Genomic DNA, 19993 nt, shown 5'->3' with positions numbered 1-19993 from the left:
TGGTGAAGCGTTTGCTTGAACTTAAAGACTTCATAGAAGAAATGGACAATGAAAATCTTGCATTAACTGCAAGCCAGTGGACACAAACAAAAGAGCTGGAGAACCTTCTTTCTCACCCCTTCACTGTCACCAAGAGGTTGCAATGTGATGATCTAACCCCGGGTAAATTCCTCTTGGAATGGAAGAGCCTGTTATATCGCCTGAACAAAAATGGAGGGTTAATAGCTGAGGGCATTGCATCTTCAATGATGAAAAGAGAGAGTCTTTTGCTGGAAAATGAAATCTTGTTAGCGGCTATTTATGTCGACCCAATGAGCCGACTTTTATTGAACAGTAAACAGATTGCTACTGGGAAAAAGGCCCTCTATGATGTAGCAGTTCGCATGAAGGGATTACGACCTGAAATACCTCCACAGGAGGATGGAGTTCTTTTAAGCAATAGTGGTAACTCAGAATCATCTTCTTCAAACGAAGAATTAGACTTTGATTCCTTCTTAGACAAAATGGAAGTTGCTAAAGGAAAGCGACGTCGCATAAGCGTTACAGAACCAGTAAATGTCCAAATAAAAAAATTCCAACAGGAGTTTTATAAAGCACTAAAAGAAGTTGAAAAGTATGATCGCTCATCAAAACTTACTGTTGAAGAAGCCATCCTTGTTTATCCAGAGATCGTTAGTGATGTGGCCAGAATAGTTACTGCAATGCCACCCACCCAAGTCAGTGTCGAAAGATTATTTTCAGCCCTAAAAATAATAAAGTCTGACTTAAGAGCCTCTATGAAAGAGGATCTGGCAGAGGCAATTCTCTTCCTTAGAACTCTACATTGAATTGATTTGCATTTGCTAAGCCTATAACTACATTTCAAGATTAATATAAACCATTTCTAGGTTTTACAGATTTTGTTTTTGGTTCATATAGATAAGCTTTGTTTTTGTTCTAAAACAACCAAATAATGTGGTTTGTATTTTTGAACTGGTAAAGTTCCTGTTCCTGATGTTTATGCCTGCTGCTACTATCCAGCAACTTGATTAATTAAATTAATAAAAAAAAATTAATAAAACTTTGTTGTTTTCATTGTGTTTGTCTTTTGCTTAAACTGTTCAATACAGTAGACTGTTGGCTTCCCAGCCAGTAGTCCTGTGGTAATGACATGTATGTTGCCTTTCTTTCCTTCAAGGAATGTATAAAATACATTCGCATATTAATACAGAGGAGTCGGAGTCGGGGAGTCGGAGTCGGAGTCGGAAGTACAAAAAACTGAGGAGTCGGAGTCGGAGTCGGAGTCGGAACATTTATCTCCCGACTCCACAGCTCTGGTTGCTCCAGAATCAATAAGCCAATTATTGTTCTCATTTTGCTGTATGTTAGTGTTGTCTTGTTTATTTAATCCATTTAGTGAACCAGATTTTCTATCCTTTGAATTATCTCTGCCCCCTCTATTCTCTTTGTAATTTGGTGGGCTTTTATATCTATGTCTATCTATGGAAGACTGTCTATAATTGTATTTGTTTCTATATTCTGACCTATGTCTTTCTTTTGAAATCTTGGGGCAATCTCTCCTATTGTGTTCCCTGGATCCACAGTTATGACATTTAAATGTTTCATTATATTTTTCTTGGAAAGCTACTTTCCTATATGGTTTGTGTTCTATGTGATTGTTAGAACGATTCCTTCTTGAATTGTCTTCTGCTATTAATTTATTGGATAGACTTTCTATGGATAAGTATCCTAGATTGATTGTGTCTAAATGTGTTATATAATTGTCCCATGATGGATCAAGTGAGTTGATAATAACACTTTTCATTGTTTGGTCTGAAATCACCTCCCCCCTCAAATGCAGCTCAGCTCTTATTTTGTTTAAAGATATTAAGTGCTCACTTATGGAAACCCCTGGTTTTATCCTAGATGAAAAGAAATCTTTAGACATCCTTGTGGTGGTAGCTACACTGTCACTGTGAAACAAATTAAACATGCATTGAATAATTTCTGAAACAGTCAGATTTGGCTTAATGCTGTGATACATTGCAGGAGACACACTAGATATTAATAAGAAAAATGCTCTATGGTGTAAACAATCTATTTTTAGAGTCCAAGGTCTTTTTGGGGGACTAGTGATAAAAAACAGTAAGTTTTCCTTCATAAAGACAACCTGGAGCTGTTGATACCATTCTTGCAAATTAATGCCATCTACCCTTAGCTTTGGGAAGTCACTGGGTAAATTTCCGACATTATTAGGTCCATTACTTACAACCTGAGGTAGTCCGTGGTCTCGTAATTGCAGAAAGTTACAAAATGGCATGGGGATGCTCGCAACGAGCCTGCACGGTCTCCTCGCCAGTTCATGTCTTCCCGGGCCGTCTGCGTAGTCTTGCGCATGCGCGTTGTCCATTTCTTCCTTGGAGTCGTCGTGAAAGGTTCTCCTCACCGCGGCTCGCTCGTTCCGCTCCTCCTCAGATGAATCGGTCTCTGGTTCGATTTTGGGAGTCCTGACGACGGCGGCTGTTCTTCCTTTTCTTCTGAGGGCGTTGGTGCTTGCTTCGGTCTGTGGCGTGGGGCGGTATCGGCAGGGCTCTCTGGGTTCGGGCGTCGGCGCTCTCGTAGTCAGGATGGGAGCGGGCAGGTCTTGAGGCATTGGCTTGCTCGCTTGCTTCTTCGTTAGCTTTTTAGTAATTTTTAGTTTTGGCCCAAATGCAGCAAAAAGCGTTTTCATTGCTGATTTTATTTGGTAGTTTGTTGAATCACCTTCACTTTCTGATTCTGATTCTTCTGAGGAGTTTGAATCTTCTTTTTCATTTTCGTTGTCTGATAACGTTTTTCGCGCCAGAAATTTTGAATTGAGCTTTTTGATTGGCTCTGCTTCGCTCACCTTGGAGGCCTGTTGAAACCAAGATGGCTGCCATTCAAAATTTCGCGCTGGATCACCGTTTTTCTTCTTCACAATATTTTTTTCTGCAGTCATATCACTCACTGTTTTTGGGTCTTTAGACTTTTCATTAGTGATGTTTTTCTCTCTCGCTGCTCCGCTGTTCTTCAGCATATCTTGGAGGTTCGCGATGAGGCTTTCATCGTTCTTCTGGCTCTTTAATAGTTTTAATATTTCTGACCTGAGTTCGTTATTCTCTATTTCGATTTCCTCCTGGTCATCATTTTCATCTATAATTTCTTCGTCTTCAGTGGTGTATTCTTCGGATTCTCTCGAAATTGCGTTTGTGGATTCGTTGATTATTTCTTGTTCTGTTTCCATTTCTTTGCTGTATGCCCTGGTGTTGGGCCTATCTTTCTTAGACATTTTTAAGTTTTTATTGAGTCAATTAACCATCCTCTGCTACCAGCTTGTTGCAATATTTTCAGGATCAGACTCAATAAGATTAGTGAGAGTTAGAGGTTTGAATATATTTTCTTTTATTTACAGCAGGCATTCTATATTCACTGAATATTCACAGATAGAAGCAAGGAAAAAGATGCAGACAGCTCCTTATATATACAATGGGAGGAGCTAGATGTGGGAGTGGTGAATTATGAATACATTAAGGAGTGAAGAATAAATTAACCCCTGATACCCCGTTCATATACTATTTACACATTGGAGAATAAGGCATTTACATCTGACAAAACCCTTAACTATACCCAATAAAAACAATTGTGGAGAAAATTGAATTTTTTTCTTCAAAACATTCTGCATGACCCACCAAATTTTTATCCAAAAAGCCTTAACTTTCCTACAAGTCCACCAAACATGATAATATGTAGCATCTAAACAATCACATCTGCAACATTTTGGCTGAACATTAGGGTACATACACGACAATTTTTTGGGGTCTAAATGCCATCTATAAAACATTTTATAGAAATTTTCCCTCAGATTCTGCGACTGTGTAAATTTAACGTTCTGAACCCAAATTTTTTCCCATGTTTCCAACATCACTGGCTCCTCAAAATTTTGTGCCCACTTAATCATACAATCTTTAACCAGTTCAGTTTCTGAATCCCTTTCCAACAAAACATTGTAAAGCCTTTTGATATGCATTGGACCTTTCTCTTTTATGTGTCTAACCAATTCTTCCTCATGCAACATAATACCAATTTTTTGGTCCTCTCTCCATCTCAATTGTAATTGATTATATTGTAACCAAGTTAAGTTAATCCCTTCGTCCAACAGTGTCTGTAGTGTCTTCAACTGCCATCTGCCCGCATCTGTAAAAAGAACCTCTTTGTATGAAAACCCCCCGAGTGACATTATATTTGTATTCCACATAATATGACCAAGATCCAGCCATAGCGGTATTTTATAATCCCATTTGAATCGGTGCTTCTTCCAAACTCTCATCAAAGAGTCTCTAAGTATATGGCTTTTAAATACTTTATCCACTTTGTTATCATAAAATAAGTAAGCATGCCATCCAAATTCAAGATCAAAACTTTCAATATTCAATATTCCAGTCTTTTTCCTTCCAAACCAATCACTTGCTGAAGTCAAAGCTGCTGCTTCGTAATATAACTGTAGGTTTGGAAGTTTAAGACCTCCCCTTTCTGGAACATCTTGCATAATTTTCAATTTCACTCTCGGTTTTTTCTCGTTCCAGACAAACTTGTTCACTCCAGTTTGCCAGACTTTCAGTTGCTTATCGCTTTTGAGCACCGGAATCATTTGAAACAAAAAAAGAAATCTTGGCAAAATGTTCATTTTAACTGCTGCTATTCTTCCAAGTAAAGACAGCTGCAGTTTTTTCCAAGTCTCCATATCTTTCTGCACCTCTCGCCACAAAACCTCATAATTATTTTGAAACAATTGCCTAGAGATGTGGTCATATATTTCACGGATAGAGCAATAAGAAATGATATTCTTTTTGAGAATATTTTGAATAATCCACCATATTTTTATCCAAAATGCCTTAATTTTTTTACATGTCCACCATATATGATAATACGTGGCATCATCACATTCACATCTCCAACACTTAGGTTGCACGCTTGGATACATACAGGCTAGCTTTTTAGGATCCAGATGCCATCTATAAAACATTTTATAAAAATTCTCTCTTAAATTTTGGGCTTGCGTGAACTTCACATTTCTAACCCATATTTTTTCCCATGTTTCCATCATTATTGATTCTTCAATATTTTGTGCCCACTTTATCATACAGTCCTTAACTAACTCTGTTTCTGAATCTATTTCTATCAACGCATTATACAACATTTTAATGTGCATTTGACTTTGATCTCTAATCTGTTTTACCAAGTTCTCCTCATTTTGCAGAAAACCAATTTTCTGATCTTCTCTCCATCTAGCTTGCAACTGTACATATTGAAACCATGTTCGAATTATCCTTTCTTCTCTTAGTTGATTCAAAGATTTTAATTGTAGTATACCTCTTTCCTTGTTAAGAAGCTCTTTATATGTAATCACATCCTGCCTTTGCTCTACACTTATATTCTCTATCGCGTGTCTGGGTATTGCCCACAATGGTAACTTCTCGTTTAGTTTATACTTGTACTTTTTCCAGACACGCAATAGAGCATTCCTTAATATGTGACTTTTAAAAGTCTTGTCCACTTTCTTATCATATAATAAATAAGCATGCCACCCGTAAACCAAATCATATCCCTCAATATTCAATATTCTTTCTTCTGTTAAATTCATCCAATCACTCATTGCTGATAGAACAGCTGCCTCATAATATAGTCTTAAATTAGGCATTTTGAGACCTCCTCTTTCACGTATATCCTGCATTATTTTTTGTTTTATTCTCGGTCTCTTCCCTGCCCAAACAAAGTTATTAATACTCTTCTGCCATATCTTCAAATTCTCATCTTTTTTAAGTATTGGTATCATTTGAAAAAGAAACAAAAACTTAGGCAAAACATTCATTTTTACTGCTGCTATTCTTCCTAACAAGGATAATTGTAATTTTTTCCAGTTTTCCATCTCTCTCTGTATTTTTTGCCACAACGGATCATAATTATACTTAAATAATTTTGCATTTGATGTCATAATATAGACCCCTAAATACTTAACTTTTTTTACAATTTCAAATCCTGTTAGTCTTTCTAATTCTTCTTTTTGATTTATAGTCATATTTTTAGTTATTATCTTCATTTTCCCTGCATTTATTTTAAATCCAGATACTTGTCCATATTGATTAATTATATCCATTAGACCTACAACCGACTGTAATGGTTGGGTTAAAGTAACAACCAAGTCGTCTGCGAATGCTCGTAATCCATAGTCATACTGCCTAATCTTAATTCCACTTATTTTATCCGACCCACGTATCTTACTTAACAAAAATTCCAAAGTCAAAATAAACAATAATGGAGACAAAGGGCATCCTTGTCTTGTTCCTTTTTCTATATTAAAAGTATCTGTTAAACTACCATTAATTATTATTTGCGCTGTTTGTTTCTGATATATTGCCTTAATAGATTTTGTGAAATGTTCCCCAAACTGCATCTTTTCTATTATTTTCAATAAAAATTGCCAATTCAATCGATCAAATGCTTTCTCTGCGTCAAGAAATATCAGCACCGCAGGGATTTGGTTGTTCTTCCCCAAATACTCCAATAGGTTAACAACTTGCCTTACATTACTCTTCATTTGTCTCCCATTTATAAAACCAGTTTGATCATTATGAATCATTTGTTGCATGACTGTCATTAACCTATTTGCTAATATTTGAGCAAAAATCTTGTAATCTGTATTTAAGAGTGATATGGGCCTATAATTTTTTGGCTGGGTGTGGTCTTGCTCCTCCTTTGGAATCAAAGAAATATAAGCTGTCCTCCAAGATGGGGGTACATCTCCTCCAGATTGTATATTAGTAAATAATTCTTTAAGTGGTCCCACCATTTCTAACTGCAAATGTTTATAATAAGCAGCTGTCAAGCCATCCGTCCCAGGAGCTTTACCCACTTTCAACTGCTTAATTGCAAACATAATCTCCTCAGTGGTTATTGGTTGATTTAAACCCTCCCTTTGCTCTTTTGTAATTGTAGGAATATTCTCTTTCTGTAGATATCTATATCTGTACCTTGAATTTTATCACCAGCATACAACCTCGTATAAAATTCTAAAAATGCTTTTTTAATCATATTTTGCTGATAAACCTCTTTACCTTTATATTCTATTTTCTCTATGGTCTGTGACTTTTGTTTTTTCCTTAACAAATATGCTAACCACCTCCCTGGTTTATTAGCATTACAAAAAATATTATGTTTAACATATTGCAAATTAGTTGCGACCTGATCTGCCATTAACATATTAAATTGCCCTCGCAATAAATTAATTGCCTCTTTTATTTTCTTATCTGCTGGATTCAATATCAAAGCTTATTCTTTTTTTCTGATTTCCTCTTCTAAATCCTTCCTTTTTTTTTCCTGTTTGTGTCTATATTTATTATTCAAATATATCAAAATGCCTCTCATATATGCTTTGCTTGCATCCCAAACCATTTCCATAGATGTACCCTTATGCATATTTATAATAAAAAATTCTTTCATAAATTTTTTACATTCTTTTACATTTTCCTCATATCTAAACAGATTTTCATTTAACCTCCAAGACCTCTTAGATCCCCTTCCATACTCTAATTCCATCCAGACTGGACTATGATCTGTTAAAACTCTTGGACAAATCTTCGTCTTCTTCACTCTGGAAAAGAAATCATTTGTAATTAATATAAAATCAATCCTTGAGAAAGATCATGTCTATCAGAAAAAAAGGTAAAGTCTTTTTCTTCGGGGTTTCTCTCTCGCCAGATATCTCTCAGTTCCATATCCTCCATCATTTCAAAAAACGATTTTGGCAATCTGGCACGTGTTGAAATGTTCTGCAAGAGCCCCTTCTTATCTTTTTTAGTGTCCAAAACTCCATTCCAATCACCCAATAAAATACATGATTTATAGTCCCATTGTAATAACTTGGAATGTAAAAGCTTATAAAATCTTTCCTGTTGTTGGTTCGGTGCGTAGACTCCAATTAAAAGTATTTTTTCTCCTTTTATTAAAAGTTCAATTGCTATAAATCTTCCTTGATCATCTGCTTCAATTAATTTGGCAATTAAGTCTTTTTTTAGGTATATAACTATACCATTCTTCTTCTCAGGAGCAGATGCAACAAAATGTATACCTAACCTTGCATTTATTAAGTATTTTTGATCTTTACTTCTAATATGAGTCTTTTGTAAACAAATTACATCATTTTTAAACTATTTCAAATAATGAAATATTTTTCTCCTCTTTTGTGGTGAATTTAGGCCATTAACATTCCAGGTCAAAAATCTAGTTGCCATTCTTGGCCCCCTGAAGCACTTGGAGCATCTGCTGGAAATCTCCATGCATTTTACTTTTTGGCCTTGCTCCTCCCACTGCTTCTGTTTTTGTAGTATCTTGAATCATTTGAAGTTGCTGCACTCTTAATTCTTCTTGACGCTTGGCTGCCGCTCGAGTCTGTCTTTAATCCTTAGGTTCTTCTATCTCCAAAGCTTGAACAGTAGTCGAAAATTGTATTAATTCTTCTTGAATAATCAAATCACCCTTTTGGGCCTGTGCCAACAATTCTTCTTTCTCCCCCTTTCTTGCCCCCTCTGTTTCCGTCTTCCTTCTAGCTTCCTGGGGCTCGGGGCATCCAGCCTTTAATACATTGGTATAGAAATCTCTTGCCTTCCACACTGAATTGAGACGGTATCTTTCTCCTGAATAATTCACCACTAGACCTGCTGGAACTTCCCATCTATACTGTATCTGACGGTATCTCAGTTCTTCCACCAGAAAGGCATAATCCTTTCTGGCTCTCAACATTTTGGGGGGAATTTCTTTCAGTGTTAAAACCTCCTGCCCCTGCACTTGAAGTTTATTTTTAAAAGTGACTTGTAGGATTTCATTGCGTAATCTCCTTGTTGTAAAATAAACTACAATGTCTCTTGGTAGATGTTTCTGTCTGGCCACCCATGAATTGACACGATAAATTTTGTCAATTTGCCATTCAAAATTTGCTTTTTGATCTTCCATTATCTGTGCAAATGCTTCTGAAAAGATCTCTCTCAAATTCTCTTGCTTATTTTCCTTGAGGCCTCTTATTCTCAGAGCAAATTCCATGTCTCTATATTGTATCATTATCACATCCGCCTCTGCTCTTTCCATCTTGTCCTGGACCTCCCCCATTTTATTTTCCAAGTTCTCATTAGACTGCTTAATTTCTTCCACTTTTTCATCTATTGCTTCAATGTGTCCTGCCAATCCTTGTACTGCCATGATAATATCTTCTCTAATTTCTTGGTTTCATTTTTGAATAGTCTCTTTGACCTGAGCTATTTCTTCAGCAACTTCTCGAGTTTGCTCCTGAAACATTGAAGCAATTTTTTTTTTCTGTAACAGAGGCTTGTGTTTTGAGGGCTTCCTGCAACATTTCAAATGTTAATATTGTTGGTTCCGTTGGAACAGAGAGAGATTGCAATCTGGACGTTTGAGCTGGCGAAGTCCCAGCACTTTTGGGGACAATAGCTTTAATTTGTTTTGAAGCCATTTTTAGTTTCCAATTTAAATTTAATCAGCTGCCAGAACAATAGATCCACCAAATCCAGAAATCAGTCTTTAAATAATATCAATCCTTTTTTAAAAAAATCACTGCTGTAATCTTTGATCTTCTCCTTTTTAAAAAAAAAAAACACAAATCTCTAATTTTGAACAGGGGCTGCCAACACTAAAAGAAATTTTCCTTTTTAACTTTCGCTTTTGCGCCCCATTAAAGCTCAATCGCCATCTTGGTTTCACTTTCTCCCCTTAATAAGTCAGAAGGAAGTAATACACATTTGGAGTTAAAGTTCAGTACTTGCAGATCTAATCTCTCCTGAGTTTGCTCAGCCTGCTTCCGAATGATGTTTATTCCAAGCGTTGTTTGCAGGGGTGGTCGCGGCATCTTCTTCTGCTTGAAGCAGAAACGTCCCGGATCCGGAGCTCTGTCGGGCTTCCAGGGAGCTCTCACCCTTCGAGCCCCAGAATTGTTCCTGGGGCTCCTTGGGGAGCTCTACCTATGCCCGTCTGCTCTCTTCCTCCCCTTTTCCCGGGGAGAAAGTTTTCAAGCCGCTAGACAGCTGATTTGCGCTGTTCTAGCGGCTTTACGAGATCGCGGGGCTGGCGCTCAAGAAAAGAGGGTCCTCAGCACCTGCGGTGCCACTGGAAGTCTCGTAGGTCATAGGATTTCACTGTTACCGTAGTGCAGAAAGAAAGCTTTTCATTACCTAGACTTATTTATCAGAAGAACAATTTATTTCTTTTCTTCAGAAGTTAGGATTTAACTACTGGAGCCTGAGGTGTGCTCCTCTAGATAAAATTGTATCAGGTTTCTATTTGTGAGCCTGGCATCCTTCTTTATCAGCGGAGCACATAAGCACACAATTCATTCCTACACAGGTGTGTTTAGAAATAATTTCCACTGAAACCAATAAGAATTTGATCTTACCTAAAGCTGTGTAGGATGTGTTGCATTTTGAGAAGCAAAACTGTTCACTTCAGGGATATATTAATTTCAGACAAAGCAAAACAAATTTGGAAGGAAATTTGTCTAGACAAGGGCTCACTACTTATCACCATTATTTTCAGGTTTTCCCAACTTCCCAACTTCCTAACAAACATCCCCCCCCCAAAAAAAAACAACACACAACTGAAAAAGACTCTTAAAACATCTTTGTTCCTTTTTCCAATAATCAAAATTTCAATAATATTTCAAGTCTGCTTTCAGCAGGAGTGTCTTCTATGTCCAGATTTACTATCTTCAACCACAAATGGAGTGTTGACAATTCACTTTGTCTTTATAAGGGGGAATAAACCCTTTCCAAAGTACTCCAAACTTCATAGATTGGCAGAAGAACATTAAAGGGTGTTCAGAACTAAGCTACAGCACTTGATGAGGAATAGATTTCAATGAGTGAGGCTTACTTTCAAGTAAGTTTCTTTTCCCAATTCTGGTGATCAAAGTTGAAAAGAAATTCCTGCTTTCTTCAAGGAAGTTTACCAAATATGGTAAAATACATCTTTCAGACACCAACTCTTGTCTTTCTTTTGATTTGGATCTTTCTCATTTTTTCCTTTCCTTTTTTTGGGAGGGGGGGTGTTATATGTACCGACTTAAGGCTAGAATGTACATAGAACACCTTAAGATACAGGCTTTCCCGGAAACAAAACATTTGGACCATTTTGTCTGTTAAAACAAACAAATCAAAGAACAGAAACAGCGGTACCAGTTTTAAAAAATCTCTTGTACAAATACACAAATGGGGGGGAAGAGGTTTATCCCATTATCCTCAGCACCCCTAGCGTTTAGCAGAAATGTTCACATTTTACTCTTCCACATACCCGCAAATCAAAAGATAAAGCACGGTCCCCGTCTATCCCCCCCCCACTCCCTAAGCCTTTGCGCTTAATTGGGAGGTGGAGGTGGAGAAGAAGCACTTTCGATTGCTCTAATAAAAATGTCTCAACTTTTCGGAAAGACGTATTTAGCCAAGATACTTCTGCATTTCAAACAGGAAAGTTAATGGGGCTAAAAACAAAAACAAAAACCAACCTCCACAAATGTGGCCAAGGATCCTGTTTGCAAAGTGAAATACAATTAAGTAGATTGGTGAGGATGGTTGAGCAAGGATTGCCTACAAAGGTGACTCACCCTTCGGGGTCCTGTGAGAAAAGGTATTCCTAGGGGAGTCTTTCTCACCAGCATAGTCTATAGGACAAAACACCTGCCAGGACATTTCACCTAAATACTTCGGCACACACCTGTCGCGTCTATTGTAACCGCCTGGCATACGTTGCTCCAATTTCCATTTTCGGGGGGGGGAGGGGGGTTGCGCAAGAATCGCCACAATGCTTATGGCTGCCACTCAGTCTTCTTTCAGGCTAGAACTGCGTTGACTTCCGAGGATGATCAATTCACAGCACCCTTTGCCACAGTGGTGGGATTCAAATTTTTTTTACTACCAGTTCTGTGGGCGTGGCTTGGCAGGCGTGGCTTGGCTTGGTGGGTGTGGCTTGGCTTGGTGGGCATGGCAGGGGAAGGATACTGTAAAATTGCCATTCCCTCCCCACCCCACTAACCTGCTTTCCAGCTCCCTGTGCAGGGCAACAAAATAAGACCCAGCTAATCAGCTGGGACTCGGGAGGCAGTGAATAGATGGGGGTGGGGCCAGTCAGAGGTGGTATTTGCCGGTTCTCCGAACTACTCAAAATTTCCTCTACCGGTTCTCCAGAACCGGTCAGAACCAGCTGAATACCACCTCTGCTTCGCCAGCATGCGCAAAAGGAGGCCCAGGAACTAATCCCTCAGCTTCTTCACCCCCATTCCTGTTTCATGGTTCCCAAAGTTGGGGGGGGGGACTTCTTAAACATTCCTGAAGTCGCTCCCCGTGTTAAAAAGATTCATAAGATGGCTTGCTGCCAGCCAGGATAAAAAATGCAGCTGCTTACCCCGACCACTTCAGCCACAACACACACACCATTCAACCTTAATACTAACCAGAAATGTAGATTCTTCACTTGTATGTTCCCCTCCTCCATGTCAGAGATTATTTTCCCCCGGTAGGAAGCTTTTCTCTTTTTCTTCTGTCTTCCTTCTTTCTCTCGGCTTTATAGCTAGCCTACAGTATAATTGGCCACTAGCTTTCAAGCAGCTGTAGGCCTAACTGAGGCTTTTCGATTCGGATACCGGCAAGTTTTTGTATTAATCTCTATACTTTGTCAGTCTTCGTTAAACAGCTAGGCGTGTCCCAAGTGCCTCCAATATTTTAATATTTGTTAGACAAGCTGACCTGAGTTTCACCCCACTCAGGGGCTCTCCCCCTTGCGTTTATATAATACGCTTGCATAGTATCTTGGTCATATTTAATTTTACTCAGATAATTACTTTGGACGGGAGAGGAGTGGAGAGAATGCCAGGGTCAGGCATGAGCGCAATCCTGTCCTTTATAGGGGCTGCAATTACTCTTTACTCTCTTTAATACATATCTTTTACTTACACATAGTTATGGCAAATATAAGACACTGTGTCAGGGTAATGATGATTTAATAGCTGACCAGCTGCTGTAATGCTGTGATGATGATGCAATGGTAGGAATGAGTCAGCAGGGTTATTTGACTGTTACCACTTTAAGAGTCTGTATTATAAGAGAGGCCCTGTTGGGGCATATCTCTGTCTCTGTGTGTGCTTCCGTGCTGTAATAGCTGAGTACTGATTGATTGTTTACCTAGTACCTAGTACCTAGACCCCTCCTTAAGAAGCCTAACCTGGATCCTGACGTACTTAACAACTACCGTCCAGTCTCCAACCTTCGCTTTTTAGCGAAGGTAGTTGAGTCCGTGGTGGCACAGCAATTCCCTCAATTCCTGGAGGAAACTGACTACCTGGATCCTTACCAATCTGGTTTCAGGCGTGGCCACAGCACGGAAACGGCATTGGTCGCCCTAGTAAATGATCTCTGGCGGGCCAGGGATGGGGGTTGCTCCTCCATCCTGGTCCTTCTTGACCTCTCAGCGGCATTCGATACCATCGACCATGGTATCCTGCTGCAGCGGCTCAGGGGGATAGGGTTAGGAGGCACTGTTTTACAGTGGTTCTCCTCCTATCTCTCGGGCCGTCTGCAGTCTGTTTGGGCAGGGGGTCAGGGATCCTCCCAGAGGCCTCTCACTTGTGGGGTGCCTCAGGGATCGGTTCTCTCCCCTCTGCTCTTTAATATCTATATGAAACCGCTGGGTGAGATCATCCGTGGTTTTGGGGCGAGGTATCATCAATATGCTGATGATACCCAGCTTTACATCTCCACCCCTGACCACCCTAGGGATGCCCTTTCCGTGATGTCCCACTGCCTGGAAGCGGTGCGGGTTTGGATGGGGAGGAACAGGCTTAGACTCAACCCTTCCAAGACTGAATGGCTGTGGATGCCGGCATCCCGGGATCTGGAGGTTCCATCCTTAATGATCGGAGGTGAAATCCTTGCTCCCTCCGACAGGGTCCGCAACTTGGGTGTCCTCCTGGATTCTCGGCTGTCTTTAGATGACCATCTGACGGCCGTAACCAGGGGGGCCTTCGCACAGGTCCGTCTTGTGCGCCAGTTGCGCCCGTTCCTAGACCGGGATGCCCTCGCCACGGTCACTCACGCCCTTGTTACCTCTAGGTTGGACTACTGTAACACCCTCTACATGGGGCTGCCCTTGGGATGTGTCTGGAGGCTTCAGCTAGTCCAAAATGCAGCCGCGCGGGTAGTTACGGGGGCGTCTAGATACTCCCGTGTAACACCTCTCCTGCGTGAGCTGCACTGGCTACCGGTGGCACTCCGGATACGTTTCAAGGTGCTGGTGCTCACCTATAAAGCCCTTCATGGCTTAGGCCCGGGGTACTTGCAGGACCATCTCCAGCCGTTCTCCCATCGTCCTGTGCGCTCTCACAGAGTCGGCCTCCTCAGGGTGCCGTCGGCCAAACAATGTCGGCTGACGACCCCCAGGGGGAGGGCGTTCTCTGTGGGAGCCCCGACCCTCTGAAATGGATTGCCCACTGAGCTCAGGACAGCCCCCGACCTTCTTTCCTTCCGTCGCGAGCTGAAGACGTGGCTCTTCCGCCAATTAAACTGATCCGTTTGGGGGTACACTGGTATAATTTTAAATCGTTTTTAATTGGGTTACTGATTTTAATTTGGTATTGTATTGTGATTTGTATTGAAGTTGTCATTTTGTAAGCCGCCTTGAGTCCCTAGGGAGAAAGGCGGCATATAAATCGCAATAAATAAATAAATAAATAAATAAATAGTACGTGTATGTATATTCTTTTGTATAGATAAACCATTATTACTGTATTTGCTCCTGGGTTGTCTCACAGTCACGGTGTGCGCACTCTGACACACTGCATCCTTGTGGATACAAGGCACACATACAGACATATCAGTTGTACCTATGTACTGTACTCAACACTTACAATGGAATTAGTATGCATACAATATATGTGCAAAGAGCAAGAGAGAGCACAATTATTCAGCTGATTGGTTTTTCTTCCTTTGGGAAAGAGAAAGCTTTTCTTTTTTCTTTGGTCTTGGGGGTTATAGTTGAAAGTGCAATTGTCTTTATAACTAAGTAAAATACCACAAAAGAATAAAAAAAGTTCAAATCTCATGGTATATCTGATACAATTGCCCCTTTGAAAGATTTAGCTGCTTCTAGAAAGGTACTAATTACAAGGAAAGAATACTTCTGGAAACACCCAGGCCATCCAAGTTAGATTTTTACTATTATTACTCAGCCAGATGTTCAGACTGGATTTGGCATTTTATCCACCTATTGAGTCCTTCCCAAGAACCTGTGATAGGCAGATGTTGATGTTTGATGGTGTTAAAGGTCTCCTCCCAGGATGTAAGCTGTTCGAGTAAAGCTGCCTTTTGCAATTGATGGTTATTTTGTTAATGCCCATGAAGTGGTGCTCCAGTTGTTTTGGGACTACTCTTGTTATTATCTGCTTTGCCTGCTTTTTAAAAAAATATATTGGCCATGTAATACTTTGTCTTTCCATGTCTCTTTAAGATTCTTCATTTGGTCTTTCTTGTAGGCCAGTTTGGTCTCTCCAGTACTCAGTAAGCCTTCCTGGTATACTAGCTTCAGTGCAACTTTTTCCCTATCCTTCAGATATTCTTCCAATGCCCTTTTTCTTCCTCAGCCATCGGATGCACTTGCAACATTCCACATTCACCCATTTTCCTTGGCACACAGAGTCTGTCAACATCGCTGCAAGGATGAAGGGCATGATTCATTGTCAATATTTTTCTGGTCTTCCTATCTGGGGCTTTTAGTTCTGCTTGAGTCCAGTCCACTATTCCAGCTGTGTATCTAATGACTGGAATTGCCCAGGAGTTGATTACCTTGATGGTATTTCCTCCATTGAGTTTGGACTTTAAGAACTTCTTCACTCTCTTGATGTATTCACTTCTAACCTTTTTCTTCACTTCATTCTGCTTGATTTTTTCAGCTTGAAGGATGCCTAGGTATTTGTAGTGTTGGAAGAAACATCCTTCTGGGTTCTGCTCCAAGTGGGGAAACAGACACTGGAAACATGGAGACTGCTTGGAAAGATGGTTTAATGGTGGACAGGATCACATGGCTTGAGTTCCTGAACAGAAAAGGGAGGAATACAGCGAGTCCACGGGTTTTTATGCTCTTTCTGGCTTTGCATTTCTTGGGGCCCCAAAAGAGTATCCTGATTGGTTGTCAGACTCCCAGGGGGTGGGGGTCTTAGCTAGCCTTGCTGGCTGATGGTCACATGTGCTTCCCAGGACACATGTGGTGAGTTTCTGCTGCTATTGTGTAGAGGCTAATCCTATCTTTGTTGGATCTTTGGCAATTCCTACTATGGCTCTGCCTGAAGGAGGTAGATCTTTGTTATGTAGAATAGACTGGCCCAGGCCTTAATGACCCATTGACAAAGGGTGGGGGCAGGAAGGTGGGAGCTGCTTCAAAACATGCTTATCCCAGGGAAATATAATATTCTGCCTTTTTCATATTTCCTAAAATATTTCACTCTTCCAGGAAAGGGGTGGGTGCTAACTTCCTACAGTAGTTATCTTCATCCAGACTTTTGATGTTATTTCCATAGGGCATCTTCATTCCTTTAGTTTTCACTATTTTTATAGCACTAGCACTTAGACTTATATACCGCCCCAGAGTGCTTTACAGCTCTCTCTGGGTGGTTTACAATGTCAGCATATTGCCCCCAACAATCTGGGTCCTCATTTTACTGACCTTTATGGAGGATGGAAGGCTGCTTCAACCTTGAGCCTGTCAGGATTGAACTCCAGGCTGTGGGCAGAGTTAGTCTGCAATACTGCATTCTAACCACTGTGCCACCAGGGATCTCCCACACACACACTTGATGGTGAGCATTGCATAGTTGTCCAGCCCAAACTCCATTGCAATATCTTGGCTGTATATATGGACAGTGTTGAGCAGCAATTCTATTTCAGATGGTATTTTTGCATACAGTTTCAGATGTCCATGTAAAAGAGGTGGGATAGCCTAGCAGATGTTTTTAATGTTTGATAGCCATGGCCTGAGTTATTCAGTATTGTTGACAGAGGAAACAGTGCAATGACAAATAGTAGTGCTGATAGTGAATCTCCTTGAAAGATCCCTCTCTTTATATTAACCTCTCCCAGTCTCTCACCATTGACCTGCAACTGTGTCTTCCCTTGTGCAATCAATCTTTGCAGAACGTTTCTGATGTTTCCATTGACTCCTGTTATTTCTAGCCACTTGATTATCCAATCATGTGGCAGGGAGTCAAATGCCATATTCAAGTTGGTCTTCGTTCTCTTGCAGTTTTCCAAAATCATCTTGTCAATTAGCAGTTGATCTTTTGTTCCTCTGCTGTTTGGGTAGTTTCCTTTTTGCTCAGATGGAAAGAGCTTCTTTTCAACTTGATGCTGTTAGACTGCATTATTATTATTATTATTATTATTATTATTATTATTATTATTATTATTATTATTATTATTATTATTCACAAACTTGACAGTATACACAGCAAACAAGATAACCATGCTGGATTTTGTATCTCAAATCACTAGTCGAACACTTCCCAAGCGTTTAGGACTGCGTGATGTATCGGCGGATTATGCGAGCAGATCCCAGTAAGGTGGCTTTCTGCAGCTGACCAATGGTGTTCTTGTCAGCGCCAATTGTTTTTAAGTGCTTGCCTAGGTCTTTAGGCACAGCACCCAGTGTGCCGAGTACCACTGGAACCACCTGCACTGGTTTATGCCAGAGTCTCTGCAATTCAATTGTCAAGTCCTGATATCTGGTGACTTTTTCAAGTTGTTTCTCATCGATTCTGCTGTCACCAGGATCTGCTGTCACCCACTGTGGGAATGCAGTGGCCATAGTACATGTATAGACCAGTTTAACTGGTTGGACACGTGTATGGAGTTTAGCACCGAAATAATCTGACTATGAAAAGCGGGTTCATATGGATACTCTCTGAAGGGCCCTATTCATTCTCTCTTTGTTCTTAACATAGACTGTATTAGCAAAGCCAGAGACATCCCTTCCTGCTACATTCCTGAGGGTTGAGGTAATCTCTGATAGCGGGGAGACGAGGAGATGGGCCTCTCGCCTGGTAGTAACTGACACCATATAGCCAGAGTTAAGTTTTGTTTTTTACACCTTAAGTATCGCTTTCCTAGAAATCACGTGATTTTCTGTAATTGGTAAGAATGTGAAACTTATATTGGAGAATATATGGATGTTTTTCTATCTCTTGTATGTAATATGAGATGTGTAGCCATAATAACGCCTTCTGATGACGCTGTATTTGGATAACTAATAAAAGAGATGGCAGGCTTTTGTTCTCTGCTCTCTCATCCCGAGAAAACACCTGTCCTTGTGTTTTTTCCTAATCTGGACTCATGAGAAGCCCACCAGGATGATTCCAACAACCCACGGGGTGCCGCCTTGACGTGGCGGGGGGCTTACCTGCTCCAATGAAGCTAAGAGCTGTGCTGGCGGTAGTGTAAACTACCAGCAGGTCCAACCATGTCAGAGAGATCTAGGCTGAGGAGCAGAACTGAGTGCACCCAACAACCCATGCAATGAATCATGGTGAAACACAACTGAACGAAGCCTATACCGGCTCGGTCGTCACCTGGGTTAACAAGGACTGCGTTGGATGTTGGGGAACCTGGGCATCCATCGATAAGTGGGCTACAGGCCAAGGGTCCCATAGCTGAGCAACCAGGGCATGGGTCTGCAGAGCTACTGGAAGAAGATGAACAACCTCAGAAGCGGCAGAAATACACCATGTCAGAGAACCGCAATGTAATGAAATGTTGTTGTTGTTGTTATTACAGTATACACAGCAAACAAGATGACCGTGCTGGATTTCGTATCCCAAATCACTAGTCGAACACTTCCCAAGCGTTTAGGACTGTGTGATGTATCGGCGGATTATGCGAGCAGATCCCAGTAAGGTGGCCTTCTGCAGCTGACCAATGGTGATCTTGTCAGCGCCAATTGTTTTTAAGTGCTTGCCTAGGTCTTTAGGCACAGCACCCAGTGTGCCGAGTACCACTGGAACCACCTGCACTGGTTTTATGCCAGAGTCTTTGCAGTTTGATTCTCAAGTCCTGATAACTGGTGACTTTTTCAAGTTGTTTCTTGTCGATTCTGCTGTCACCAGGTATGGCAATGTCGACGATCCACACTTTTTTCTTCTCCACAATCGTGATATCCGGGGTATTGTGTTCCAAAACTTTGTCAGTCTGTATTCAGAAGTCCCACAGTAGTTTTGCATGCTCATTTTCGACCACTTTTTCAGGCTTATGATCCCACCAGTTCTCTGCTACAGGCAGATGGTAGTTGTGATACAAGTTCCAGTGGACCATCTGAGCGACTGTGTTATGACGTTGTTTGTAGTCAGTCTGAGCTATTGACTTGCAACTGCTCAGTATATGATCAATGGTTTCATCCGCTTCTTTGCAGAGTCTGCATTTGGGGTCATCAGCAGATTTTTCTATTCTGGCTTTGATTACATTTGTTCTGATGGCTTGTTCCTGGGCTGCAAGTATCAAGCCTTCTGTCTCTTTCTTCAGTGTTCCGTTGATCAGCCATAACCAGGTCTTTTCCTTATCTACTTTTCCCTGGATCTTCTCAAGGAACTGTCCATGCAGTGCTTTGTTACACCAGCTGTCAGCCCGAGTTTGCATCGCTGTTTTCCTATATTGAGTCTTGGTTTGCTGCACTTTGAGCAGCTTCCTCTTGTTGACCTCCAGCAGAGCTGGTTCAACACTGTCTTTCACATAATCTGCCAGAGCATGCTTCTCTTCTTCGACTGTCTGCTTCACTTGCAGAAGTCCTCTGCCGCCTGCTTTTCTGGGCAAATATAGCCTGTCGACGTCACTACGCGGGTGCAGCACATAGTGTATGGTCATCAGTTTTCTTGTTTTCCTATCCAGGCTGTCCAGCTCTGCCTGTGTCC

The 19993-nt window shown here is 40.8% G+C and overlaps 1 pseudogene; it reads right to left on the bottom strand.

Annotated features, from left to right (window-relative positions):
* The window catches only part of LOC139317601 (uncharacterized), a 39246-nt pseudogene extending 19300 nt beyond the window's left edge, over window positions 1–19946 (bottom strand).
* Between the last annotated feature and the right edge of the window lie 47 nt (window positions 19947–19993).

Source organism: Pituophis catenifer, unplaced genomic scaffold (assembly GCF_029215685.1).
Source record: "Pituophis catenifer annectens isolate HBS135680 unplaced genomic scaffold, rPitCat1.0.hap2 SCAF_5, whole genome shotgun sequence".
Taxonomy (NCBI): domain Eukaryota; kingdom Metazoa; phylum Chordata; class Lepidosauria; order Squamata; family Colubridae; genus Pituophis; species Pituophis catenifer.
The sequence above is the reverse complement of the archived record's forward strand: the minus strand, read 5'-3'. Positions and strand labels throughout refer to the sequence as shown.